General features: G+C 37.8%; 1 long non-coding RNA gene and 1 pseudogene across 1 annotated transcript in view; both read right to left on the reverse strand.

The window, feature by feature from the left end:
* Positions 1-6,747: 6,747 nt before the first annotated feature.
* Positions 6,748-7,210, reverse strand: LOC115290520 (annotated as a pseudogene).
* A 5,120-nt stretch (positions 7,211-12,330) lies between these two features.
* Positions 12,331-13,840, reverse strand: part of LOC115289460 — a 49,068-nt gene continuing 47,558 nt past the window's right edge. The window contains exon 4 of the long non-coding RNA XR_003907636.1: positions 12,331-12,401. This is a non-coding gene — a long non-coding RNA (uncharacterized LOC115289460). The remainder of the gene's footprint in view (positions 12,402-13,840) is intronic.

Below are 13,840 nucleotides of genomic sequence, written 5' to 3' on the forward strand. Positions count from 1 at the left end.
CCCCCCCCCCACCAGATTTCTCAGTGTGGAGCTACCATATAATAAGACTTCAGTAAATGTTTTTGAAAGAATGAAGGTCCTGTGGAACCCAGACTTCTCTATAATTTTATACTTTCACAAATGTGAGCTTAGAATTCCCAGGGTCACACGAGGGGTGTGTGTATTCATGAGCAGGTGAGCAATGTATCACTGGGCACGTGTGCCAATGGAAGATAAACCTCGAGGAAGAGAGATTGTTTTGAAAAGGATAATCATTTGTTAGTTTTTCATCAGAAATATTTACCAAATCTGACCAAATCTGAATGAATTCTTGTTTCTAAAAACGAGGCTTACAAAATTTTCAGATCGCTTTCAAATTCTTGTTTGTAATTCGTGAATATGCCCTAAAGACCACCTTGCTGTTTTGCAGACACATTCAATGTATAGAATCTATATAAACACATGCATTTATCCCCTAGACAAAATAATGAGATTTGAGAAAGAATGAATCAAAACCAATAATGAAGGTGAAATTTTCTCAAAAGTAATAGCCAGCCAGAGGTCTAGGCTGAATTGGTGTGATGTCAGGTCATTTATAGCTAAGGATTATTTCACTTTTTATGATGCAAATGTAATATGGCTTTTTTGTACCTGTTGCACCCCCCCAGAACATAAAAACTAAAGTCTATTACCTAGGGGTTTCTTTTGTTTTCTGATTCCATAAAACCCTCCAACCATGTCCCCAAATCGTGCTAAAGATCAACACAAAATGTTCTTTATAGTTAATAATTTCTAAAATTAAATAGTAATCAAAAATGCATATAATTAAGTTAAATGCACTCTTTCTTTGCTCATTCCAAAGGTGAGATTCTTTGGAATTTCATGAGAATGAAATTGTTCGTTCTCTCTGCTGAGAGACATTTTTCCTACCTGCTCCATACAGGGCACTTGATTAGATGCTGATAATATAGTAAAATAGTCTGTCTTCAGAATTATTTTGTACAGTCTGAGAAATTGAGGGGGGCGGAATTTTTAAACCAAATGTTTCTCAGGTTATTTTAGAATAATCTCATTCCACCAAAATAACTAAACAAACAAACTCTGTGTCATAAAGAATTAATCCCACTTTTGTGCCCAGTTTTTGTACTTTCAGGTCAGCCACAAATAATTTTTCACATCATTCATCAAATATATCTTTCTTCAATCTGGTAGAGCCCCATTTCCACAACCATAGGTGCTATGTGTGGTCCACGTGGCTAATAGATTTGTAGAACATGAATTCAATTTCAAGTCCATTTTAGGAAGGCATATATCCCTATTAATGCCATACACCAAATATGAGGCATGGCTGTAAACCCACAGCAGAAGGTGAAAATTATGAAGTAATGCTTTTTGGTATACATCAAAGACTCCATTTGAAGTTAATTGGTTGATAATTCCACCTCAGTTATTTTTAATGGGGAATAAGGAGTAATAATAAGAGGTAGCATACTTATCTGAGCATATGGTAAATATACTACAAATAGTTGTATACCACAATGCACTGACATTGATGAAAAAAGCAAAATATTTGAATTACAAAAATTAACTACTCTGAATATTTATTGATGGCTAGGCAAGAGGGCTCCTTTATGAGAAGGAAAAAAAATCTTTATTGTCAGTAAGTATGGAAAAAACCTTAATTGTATGTATATTTACATTTTGGTAGGCATATTTTAAAGTCATTCTTTCCCATCATATAAATAATCAACCATTTCTTTGTTCTCTAGCAAAAGAAGCTTCTTAGTTTGATACAACTTTACTCTTTGTTTGATAATGTAAAAGGTCCACAAAAGGAGAAGGCTTGGCTGGACACTTATTCTACCTTCCAATAAAGATAATCATAATTACTTGCCTCCTATTTATCATCATGTTGAAAACCTGACAGTGTAGCTCCTTTCGTCCCTTATGCTGCAAGATAGTTTTAATCTAGCCTTTGCCATATTATTTATAGTTTTAAGAATTTACTACATTTTGGTAGTCTGTTTTGAAACTTTTCCTTGTATCTGAAAGATGCAGATCATGTCTATTTATTACACAATGGGCTCTGTTTGCTGCAGAAAAGAGTGAAACTTTAACTGCTTAGCACACTTGCCAGTGAAATATACCTGACAGAGCAGAAGTTATAACTTTGGCTCTAGTTAATTTTAATAATGGTAAGACAATGCGTTTTGTTTGTTTACATGCTGTTTACAATGGCATAATTTTTTAAATATATACAATTGAGATATTTATTGCATACTATTTTAAAGATGTTTTATGTGTTTTCACCTTTGGAATATATTGTTATAGTTACTTATACAGATAATTTGGGTGGCTTTGTTAATGTAGCTAGTAATTTTTATGACTACTAAGTGACCAGTTTTCCGTGCCTTTTATTGTGGGATGCATGATTATGTATTTATTGTACGGAAGTCACTGATGTGTGTATTTTTGTACTTTGCTGAGAGTAATGGTTGATCTCGATGTACATGATAAGGAGAGATGCCTTTCCCAAAGGGCTCGGCCCAGAGAACGTTCTTCTCAAAATAAAAAGAATGCATTTGGAGAATGTGTGGAGCCTACTTTCATTCTGGGGGGAAATCTTATTTTTTTAATTAAACTGTTTATTTTGAGATCATTGTAGATTCACACACAGTTGTACAAAATAATACCACGGGAAGTCGTGTGTACCTTACAGCCATTTTCTCCCTGTGGTAATCAGCACATCTCCAGTACAACATCAGCCACGTTGTTGACACTGAAGGAGTCCATATGCTGGACAGTTCTCTCACCCCAACGCCATACAAGGATCCCCCAAGCTGCCCTCTGTAGCCACCCCTACTTCCCTCCTGCCCCCATTCTATCTCCACTTCTATAATTTTGTCATTTTATGTTTGAGACAGGAAGAGCAGGAGCAGGGGAGGGGCAGGGAGAGAGGGAGAGAGGGAGACACAGAGTCCGAAGCTGTCCGAAGCACAGAGCCCGACACAGGGCTTGGACCCAGGAGATCATGACCTGAGCTGAAGTTGGACGCTTAACCAACTGAGCTACCAGGCACCACAGGTGGGTGAATTCTTAATGGTAAAATATAGTTTAGTTTATCCTTACAGCAATGAGTCCTTGAAGTTCACCAATAAGTACTTGTTAACTAAATGCATGGCAGGTGTTGTCTCCAGTGGAAATGATCTATGAGTAATCCTTTGAAATTACTGTCAAGTGATGAAGAAAGTTTATTGTAACAGAGTAACCACCAAGTGTGTGGGGAGCATGAAGAGAATGTGTAGAGGAGGTTTCAGGGTTGGAGATTAGGGGTAGATACAAGAGGATATGAGGTTGGATGTAAGAACTGTCTTCAAATCTTTGAAAGACCATCAAAGAGGATGGGTTTTGCATTCATTCTAAATGAGAGAAGCAAGTGAAATTGGCAAGAAAAACTGCAGTGTCTAAAGATGCACCAGGCTGTCTCACAGAATGTGTTCCCTTTTAAGAGAAACGTTTAAACACAGGCTACAAGGATGTGAACTCCTCGTGGGAAGAGAATGTTTTCACTAGTTCGATCTAGTGTATGGAAAAGTCCTTGGCACATGGTCGCCGAGTGCTGGCACATGGTCGTGCACAGTGTCCATCTGTTGACTGAGTCAGAAGTAATGCAAGCGTCAGATCAGAAGACCAGAACACCTTGCAGTCCCTTTCAATCCTGCAATTGATTATATATAAATGAAAAATATGCGGGATCCTAACTGAATTAGGAAACAAAGGAACCTGTGTTTAAACTCTGGGAAATCTTGTCAAACTTTAAAAGCAACCAAAACTTTTACGTATCTCATGATGAGCCTGAAGCACAGCTTGTTCCAAAGGGCTTTCTGAATCACATTAAATTACTTACCCTTTACATTGCAAATTATCTTTTACTACATACCACTTCGTTTTTAAAAAGCAATGTGTTTACATAATTATAATTCTTGATTAACCAGAGAGCCCATTTTCTAATCTTGGCAGCCACGTTTATAGTCCATCTTCATCCTTTTGGGTTGCTCTAATGACATGTTACAGCCTGGGTGGATTTTACCCAACAGAAATTCATTTATTACTGTTCTTGAGGCTGGGAAATCCCAAGATTGAGGTGCTAGGAAATTCAGTGTCATGTGGCAATTCATCTTCTCTCTGTCTCCTCGTGGAGCAGAAAGGTCCAGAGAGCTCTCTGGTGTCTCTTTTGCAAGAGCACTAATCCCAGAAGGAGGACTGTGCTCTCATGACCTCCTCACTTTCAAAAGTCCCCACCTCCTAATAGCACTGGGGGTTAGGATTTCAACAAACATTCAGACCATAGCATAGTGCTAGCAAATTAGAATTTTCATCAGGAAATCTAAATACAGTAGGTTTTTCTGTATTATTATTAATTTTAGAAATAAGATTTGTCCCAATAGTCCAGTAACTTGAACCCCATCTTTACTTCCCTAGCTTTGGCCCTGATGTTCGTCTCCCTCAGTCCCTGTGCCACCACTGGTGCATTCGCAAAATGTGACAATCAGTGCTACGGTTGGTAACATTCAGGAGCTAGTTTTATGACTAAGATGTGGGTACCAACTGTAAGAATGAGAGGGTGCAGATAAAAACTAGTAGCATCCTAGCACTGTATAGCACCTCTTAGTTTGAGGCACTGTATTTACTTTAATCCTTATAACAACCCTATAAATTTAGTATTCGCCACATTAGAGCGCTCTCACACCCTGTACACAACTTTAGTTGGTTCTACTTCTAGTAATGACATTTTGGACAAATACGGACATTGAGCACTACCCTTCCTTGAAGGAGCGACACTGGCTCACCAAGCAGGAAGCGGCCCCAAGAAGCCTAATGAGTCAGGTAAGGCATGTCGTCTGCATATCTCCTGTCCCACCCCCTCCTCCCTCCACCCACATCTGTGTCGCCAAAGCACACTGGCAACTGAGGGAAAGCCCACAGATGAACGCTACCTCAGATTACATAGTTTAAGTTTTTCAAACTTTTTCGGCAGCTACCCATAATAAGAAATACATATTCCCGTTATGCACTGATGTGTGTGTATATACATATATCTATATCTATATATATATACAGATACACATATATAAACATGTATATAAGAGCAAATTTAACATCACAGCGCATTAAATAGTATTCTCTGTTATATTTTTTAAACACTGATTGCCACCTATTGAAATGATTTTGTCACCCATTAATGAAAGGGTAAACAAACTTTCTCTGTAAACGTCCAGACTGTAAATACTTTTGGTTTTGTGAGCCATGCAGTCTCTGGCAGGTTCACTCAACTCTGCCACTGTAGCAGGAAAGCAGCCACAGATGATCTATAAATGATGAGCACGACTATTTCCCAACAAACTTCTTTACAGAGACGGACTGAACCCCAGCTCCTGTACTAACACGTCAGAGCCCACAGTTCCACAGTTTTCAAATGCAGCACTGGTTCAACAGTTTCCAGGGCTCAGCTGACTGCCCAAGAGTCATCCAGAGAGCATGTGTAAAAATGTCCAGGACCTACCCCAGCCCTGTACTAAAAGAAATTTTTTTAGTGTTTTGTATTCTTTGACACACACACACACACACACACACACACACACACACACACACACAGATAGCCAGCAGGGGAGGGCAGAGAGAGGGAAACACAGAATCCGAAGCAGGCTCCAGACTGAGCTGTCAGCACAGAGCCCTGTGGGGGGCTCGAAACTCATGAACCACAAGATCATGACCTGAGCCAAAGTTGGTCAGTCGCTTAACCTACTGAGCCACCCAGGTGCCCCCACCCAGCGCTGCCGAACTACAATCTCTGGATGAGGGGTCAGGGCACTTTCCTCACCCTCCCTGGGGGATTCTTGTCTGCAGCCAGTTTAGGAATCACTGATCTGATCCAACCTCTCCATTCACCCACAGCCCCCATCTAACAAAAATAAAGTTAAGCTTGAAGACTAAGTTCTGGGCTCTAAGCAATTGTCCATAAGTTTCAAGAACCCAATTCATCCAGACTAAGAACTCACCAAGTCACCAAGTGCAGCTGAGTTGGATATTATCAAGAAATCTGAAACAGGATGTAAAATGTATCTCTTATAATTTGTTCAATACATATCCCTGCAGAAATTCAGCAACACTGATAACCAATTAAAGGACAGAGAGCCAATGGCCAATAAACTGATAATAAGAATATGAAATATCTCAAAACTACTATAAAAGTTCATTCAGCACAAAGGCACAAATGGCTAAAAACTCATTATTACATGATGACAATTTTTCAACCAACAAGGAACACTAATATGTAACACTAATTAGCCTATTAAATTTGATGAACTATGCCATTTCAACTGGAAATCAAATTATATAAGCATATCAGCTGATTATAGCATGCTGGCAATATGATTTTAGTTTTTTTGGCCTGAAGTAATTTTTAAATTTAAAAGTAAAATTCGGTTTCTATTATCATCAAGAAAAGAAATTATCTTACATAGACTTTCTGTATGGACCCCAATGTATTGAAATAATAAAAGTAAAAACAGTAGCAAAAATAAGCACAAACAAAAATTGAAAGTTAAACACTAAGGTTAGTGGATTATTCATTGTAAATTCTGTAAACTTAAATATTAATCTATATTCATTTTTATACCTACTTATATTTATTCTACAGTCTCTGTTGACTTTACAGAATATTTTATTTTATTTATTTTTTTGGGGGGGAGCAAATAATTTTTACTTCTTTTTTTAAACGGATAAACCAAAGAATCATGCAATGCTGCCAGCATTGGACGCAATCCTGGGCCACAAATCTGCACACTCCTTTGCAACTGGTCCCGTGATAGCAGAAACCCTTCATTTCACCTTTATTGTTTACTATGACCCCTGCATTATCTTCGAAGTAGAGAAACACGCCATCTTTTCTCTGGTATGACTTTCGTTGTCGAATGACCACGGCTGGATGTACCTTCTTTCTGAGCTCTGGTTTGCCTTTCTTCACTGTGGCCATCACCATGTCACCCACGCCAGCAGCAGGGAGTCTGTTCAGTCTTCCCTTGATTCCCTTCACAGAGATGATATACAGATTTTTGGCTCCCGTGTTGTCGGCACAGTTGATCACGGCTCCGACCGGAAGACCCGGGGAAATCCGGAACTTCGCATCGGAGGACCCACCACGTCCTCGCTTCGACATCTTTGCTCAACAAGGAGTTGGAAAGCCAGAATATTTTAGATAACTAAATAAAGTCATTTATTTCCCCTGTATATTATGTATAAATTAAAGGAAAACTGCCAAGCCCCCCTCTGAATTGCTAGGGTTTTTTCATCCTTGTCTGTTCCATTCTTTCCTGCCTCCACATACAACACACACACACACACACACGCACGCACACACACACACATGCTATCCTAAACTACATCCCTACTCTCCTCTCTACATCTACTACCAACACCACCTCTTCTCTGTCAGGCTCCTGCTTATCCATAAATTCTCAGCTCACAGAATCTCCCAATGGAACCTTCTAAAATTTGCCAAGGCAAACAGACATTCTAGTCTCTGTTCTTATCACACTTTGTTTCCATTGCATACCTTGACTAGAGCGGTTATACCGCATCATAATTATTAATGGGGCTCTGTTCCCACTAAATTAGGCTTCTCTTAATAACAAGAGAATATGTATTATTCATCACATTTCCATTGCATTACACAAAGCTTGGCTTCTGACTGGTCTTCAAAAAATGTCTTGAATGAATAAACAGAATATCTTACTTGCAATATTTTGTTTAGAACTCTTTTTTAAGTTTATTTATTTGCTGAGAGAGAGAGAGAGAGAGAAAGAGAGAGAGCCTGTGTGCACCTGAGCCGGGGGGCGGGGGCAGAGAGAGAGAGAGAGAGAGAGAGAGAGAGAATCCCAAGGAGGCTCCCCTCTGTCAGAGTGAAGCACCCCCCAAATATGGGGCTTGGTCTGGGACTTGGGTGAACCCTGAGATCACGACCTGAGCAGAAATCAAGAGTTGGATGCTTAACCAACTTACCCAGCCAGGCACCCCAGTATTTGGTTTAAAACTCTTACATCTATGTTCTCAAGTGATATTTCATTGTCTTTGTCCAGTTTGGGGTTCAAGTTTACAGTAACTCAAATGAGTTGACAGTGTATTTCTTCTTTCTTATTCTGTTATTCTGTAAAAGAACTTGTGTAAGAATAGAGTTGTCTGTTCTTTGAATGTATGATGGAATTATCTATAAAACTGGTCAGCTTTATTATTTCCTCCTATTTTGGGGGTTTTCTGTTCAGTTTTCTAACTTCTTTGGTTGGATGATTAGTATATCCTCTTGGTTTTTAATAAAAATATGTAAAATGATTAATTATCCTGTAAGTACTACTTTAGCTACATCCCACAAAGAATTTTCTTTTTCTTTTTTTTTCTCTCTTTTTCTTTCTTTCTTTCTTTCTTTCTTTCTTTCTTTCTTTCTTTCTTTCTTTTTTCTTTCTTTCTTTCTTTCTTTCTTTCTTTCTTTCTTTCTTTCTTTCTTTTCTTTCTCTCTTTCTTTCTCTCTTTTCTTTCTTTCTTTCTTTCTTTCTTTCTTTCTTTCTTTCTTTCTTTCTTTCTTTCTTTCTTCTTTCTCTCTTTCTTTCAGGGAGTTTTTAGGGGTTCAAGATGGGAATCTGTTTGTCTAGAAATCCAAGGGACAAGCTTAATCACATTAGGGAGGTCAGTGGGCTGAAACTCAGGATGCGTCTCTAAACCCAGTTAGGAAACCGTGGCAAAATCCCAGTCAGACCCCCAACTCAGCCTGTTAGAAGCAGGACAGAGCTAGCATTCCGTGGAGAAATCCTGTGGGTGCTCAGACCGGAGAGTAAATACCCCAGAACAGACTTGCAATCGCACACCAATTCCACACGATAAGCCCTCTGATGGGCAGAGGCCCATGTCCTGCTCGAGACTGAAGAGGCAAGACGGGGCTTGCTGGGGAAGGTCTCATGCACCCCCCAACTTTTAACATGTAGTGTTGTTGTTATCCAATTTCAAGCATTCAATAATTTGCTTTATGATTTTTCCTTGATTCACAAGATTTTAATAAATGTTTTAAAGGTAGCTTTCCACTCTGGAGGTGGTCTAGTCATAGCCCATGGGAGAGGTTAATTTCTGATTCACCCTTCCCTTGATTCACCCTCACACTCTCCCCCACTAAGCCAAAATTAAGCAAAATACCTTTTGGTATTTTAGCTTAATGGGGGAGCGAGGTTTTCATGTTAGATTCCCCACCTAGGGTGGGTTCTAGTTTGTCTGTCTCGCTCCTGAGATCCTGTGAGCTCAATTTAGCCATTTTAGGAAATATCCTCAAATGAAATCTGTTTCAGTGATAAGCTTAACTCTCTAGGTTTTTGTCTTCATTTAGATTTTATACAGTACGCTTAGTTATTTATAAAGGGAAGGTTAGATCAAATCTCACCACCCAATATGGTAGCCACTAGTTCTGTGCGGCTATTGAACACTTGAAATGGGGCTGGTCTGAATTTAGATATACCCATCAGATTTTGCAACTTAATATGAAAAAAAGAATGTAAAATGTCTCAATAATAATTCTTACGTTAGTTAAATGTCAAAATGATAATGTTTGGATATATTGGGTTAAAGAAAATATATTATGGAATTAATTTTACATGTTCTTCCTGATTCTTAATATTGTTAACCTCAAAATTTTAAATTATGTACATGGCTCCCATTAGATTTTAGACTGTGCTGGTTTAAATAATGTAGTCTGCAATATTACTTAGGAAATGTATTTATTTTTAATCACAACATTAGATTCATCTTTTGTAAATTGGATTTTTGATATATAGTTAGAATACTTATTTGTTTACATATTATGAGCATGAATGGAGAGTTTCCTATTTTTCAGGGGATAATAATTGTTAAAAACTAACTTTGGAAGAGATGTTGATTTCTAGTTGTTTTTTAGAATTTTTATTCTAAAAGAGAGCATATAATAAACACTTGATTTGCAATCAATGTCATCGCTCAGAAGTGACAAGATTTTTGGCTTATAGAATATCATGTTATTTTATTTCCTTGTTTGATTGTTTGTTTATTTAAGGTTTTATGTAAGTAATCTCTATACCCCACATGGGGCTCAAACTCATAATCCTAAAATCAAGAAGAACACGCTTTACTTACTCAGCCAGCCAGACACTCCAAATGCTATCTTATTTTAGAGGATGAAATATGTATGTAGAAAAATCCGGGTGGTGTCAGTCATGTTCCTTAGACATTAAGAAGGGAAATTGATGCTTAGGAGCACATGGCTGGCTTAGTCAGTAGAACCTGTGACTCTTGATTTCAGGGTTGTGAGTTTGAGTCCCATGTTGAGTGTAGAGATTACTTAAAAATAAAATCTTAAAAAAAAAAGTTGATGCTTAATAGTTAAGGGGGGGGAAAGCTGTCCAGTAAATGGTGCTGGAATAATTAGATATTCATTAAGAAAAGGAAAAATTAAATTCCTTCCTCACACCATAGTAAAAATTAATTCTAATAAATAAAAGACATAAATGTGAAAAGCAAAACTTCAAATGTCATTATTTTTATATCATTGGGATAAAGAAGAATTATTTTATGTGATGCATTAAAAGCATAACCCATTAAAAAATTAATAAATTTGACTAAATAAAAATGTAAGGGTTCTGTTAAATAATAAACAACATTTGAAAGTTAAAAGACAGACCACAAACTGAAAAAAAATGTTTTTAAACCAAATAAACCACCATGGATTAGTATCCATTATACACATGCGCACACACACACACACACACACACTCACACACACGGGTGTATGTAATATATATACATACCTTGTACAAATCACTTATTTTTTAAAGTCATGTTTATTTAACTACAATTTCCAAGCAGGGAAATTCATCCCTTTTAGACAGTTCAATACATTTCGATAACTACATAAAGCCGTGTAATCAGCACTACCGTTAAGGTATCATACAATTAATGTAGCATTAAAAACTTTGAACTTATTCATCTCATTATTATATCAGTAGCTTTTCCTTTTAGTTGCTGAGAAGGATTTCGTTATATGGATGTTCCAGCTTAATTGTCCTTTTGCCAGTTGAAAGACATTGGGATGTTTTCAGGTGGGAGCGATTATGAATGCAATCATAAAAAGTTGCATACAGGTGTTTATATGAACATGTATTTTTCTTTCAGTTAAACACTATAGGATTGTTGGGTCATATGGAAGATATATACTTATATATTTATAAGAAACCGCCAATTTTTGTTACTGCTGTGCTATTTTTGTTACCACCATTGATGTGTGAGTATTTGTTCCTGTCGCTCCAATCCTTGCCAAACTTGTTATCATCAGTTTTTAAGGCAAGTCTAATAGGTAAGTTGTAGTAGGTCAGGTTATTTCACTGGGGTTTTACTTTACATTCCTTTAATGACTAATGATATTGGACGTCTTTTCATGTGCTTCTTGGCCATCCATATAAATTCATACAAATCAAATTTTAAAAACCAAATGATCCATTAGAAAAACAGGCAAATTATATGAATGGGCAATTTCTGTCAAAGGAATTCAGAATAATCAATGTTAATAAATATCTAAAAATATGTTCAATGGTATTGTAGCCAGAGAAATGCAGGGAAATAAACTATCATTTTAAATCTCTCAGATTGGCAAAAACTGTTTTTAGTAAGGATGAAAGGAAATGGGAATTTGTGCACACTGCAGGTGGGAATATAAATCAGTACAACTTCTTGGAAAAGTAGTATTACTTTGGTAATACCTAATAAGTTGAAGATGTGTCTGGTCTATGATCCAACAATTCCACTCATATATACATATAGGCCCAAAGAAATATGTATAAGGATATTTACTGCAAGATTGTGGTAGTATAAATTAGGGGCATTTAATAGTAGTAGAGTGGACAAATAAAGTCATTTATGAATACAATCGAATGAATTGGATCAATGCATCGAGTAGGTTGGATTTCTTAATGCTGAGTGAAAGAATAGGCAAGTTATGGGGCACTTGGGTGGCTCAGTTGGTTGAGTGTCTGACTTCGGCTCAGATCATGACCTCGCTGTTCTGGAGCTTGAGCCCCATGTTGGGCTCTGTGCACTCAGAGGCTGGTTCTGTGTCTACCTCTCTCTCTCTCTGCCCCTCCCCCACTCATGCTCTGTCTCACTCTCAAACAAAAATTAAATAAATAAACAAACAAATATTAAGAATAGGCAACTTACTGAATATAAATACCATATACCATTTATGTAAAAATTTAAACACTCAAGTAGTATATATTATTTATAGACTCATACATATATAGTAAAAGTATAAAAACATGAATGGTAATGACATGCATCAATTTCAGGATGGTGGTTTCCTATGGAGAGAAAGGAAGGAGAAAAGATAGTAAGAATAAAGCTTTATCTCTACCTGGAATATTTTTACTTCTTCAAAAATACATTATATTATTTTCAGTTTAAGTGTCTGGCTTCTACCGTGTGCCTCCATCTTCTCTCTGCAGAACAACCCTGAAGCAAGCTCTAAGATTTATCCTTACTTCAAAATTTCCTTAGGGTGCATAAAATATACTAGTGTTGACTCTGATCTTATGCCCCAAATCTAATTAATATCTTGGCTTCCTTATTCATATAGTGTAATTCTCCTTTCATTGAGTCTTGGTCCTCTGTAACTGAGGTATTGACTGGGGAATGGAGGCTATTTTTCTTTGCCAGCTGCTGTCCTGCTCCTGCACCTGTATGGGTAGAGGCCATTTTGTTTGTTATGCCCTCTCTTAGTGCGTGCCAGATGTCAGCCTGGATTTTTTAGTATCTCCTGAGCCTAGATTCCCTGATGCCATATCTTACCAGCTTTTTGGATCTCCTCTTATACCTGGTATTTGGATCTTTTTATGCCTGCTGCATTCATGAACTAGTTTTTGGATATGAAACTCTGAGCTCCCACTGGATTTCCTCCCAGATCCATTGCCTAAAACCTGTCCCAGTCTGGTGGAGGAGTGTAATAGATAGCCCAGCTAAGAGTGATGAAAATTTACAGCTCTCAGCACTTGCTAAGCTTTCAGACTTCCTTCCTAACCTGTGTCAGACTGATCAGATTAAAGACTCTTGAGATCCAGACCCTCAAAATAGAAATCCACTCATTAGAACACAGCTGTCACTCTTTGCTTTCCCTCACTCCTCAGCCTAGAGATAAAATACTTCTCGGAAATATAACCATTTGTCTTAGAGGTGACTGAGGCATCTTGAGTTTTATAACTGTGTGCCCAGAACGGCATGCTCCCAAGCCTCTTGCCTTGTGAAATACAACATCTGTAAGCAATGCCTTGCCTTAGGTCTCCTGAATAGCTCTGCCTTTGAACAGCTTGGCTCTTCTGCTACCTGAAGATTTCTCTCTGGCTCTACCTGGGTAGGCTTTTTGCTTCTCCCCAAGACCCCTCAGTGTATTGTCCTCTTAAAGACTACTATGCCTCATGTCTGATTTAGCTTCTTTAGCAACTGAGCCACACCCAACCTGAAGCTCCATTACCTTCACATCTATGGACCCTGATTCTGGACCTCTGCTGCCATTTTGTACCCATTCATTGGCAAACATGAAAAGAGAGAGTTAAAAGATAGAGCAGAGCAACAGAAATGTGTTTGTTGTATAATTGATGCTATTGCCAAATTCTGAGACAGACTCTTTTTCTGTGACAGACAGGAAAAATCAGCAATAAACAAGACTTGGGCCCTGCCTGCCTTCAAGTGGCATAGCTGTCAAATTGGTTGTAAAGAAGCAAAAATGACAGGTGAACCGGGAGCC

This window comes from Suricata suricatta, chromosome 4 (assembly GCF_006229205.1).
Source record: "Suricata suricatta isolate VVHF042 chromosome 4, meerkat_22Aug2017_6uvM2_HiC, whole genome shotgun sequence".
NCBI lineage: Eukaryota > Metazoa > Chordata > Mammalia > Carnivora > Herpestidae > Suricata > Suricata suricatta.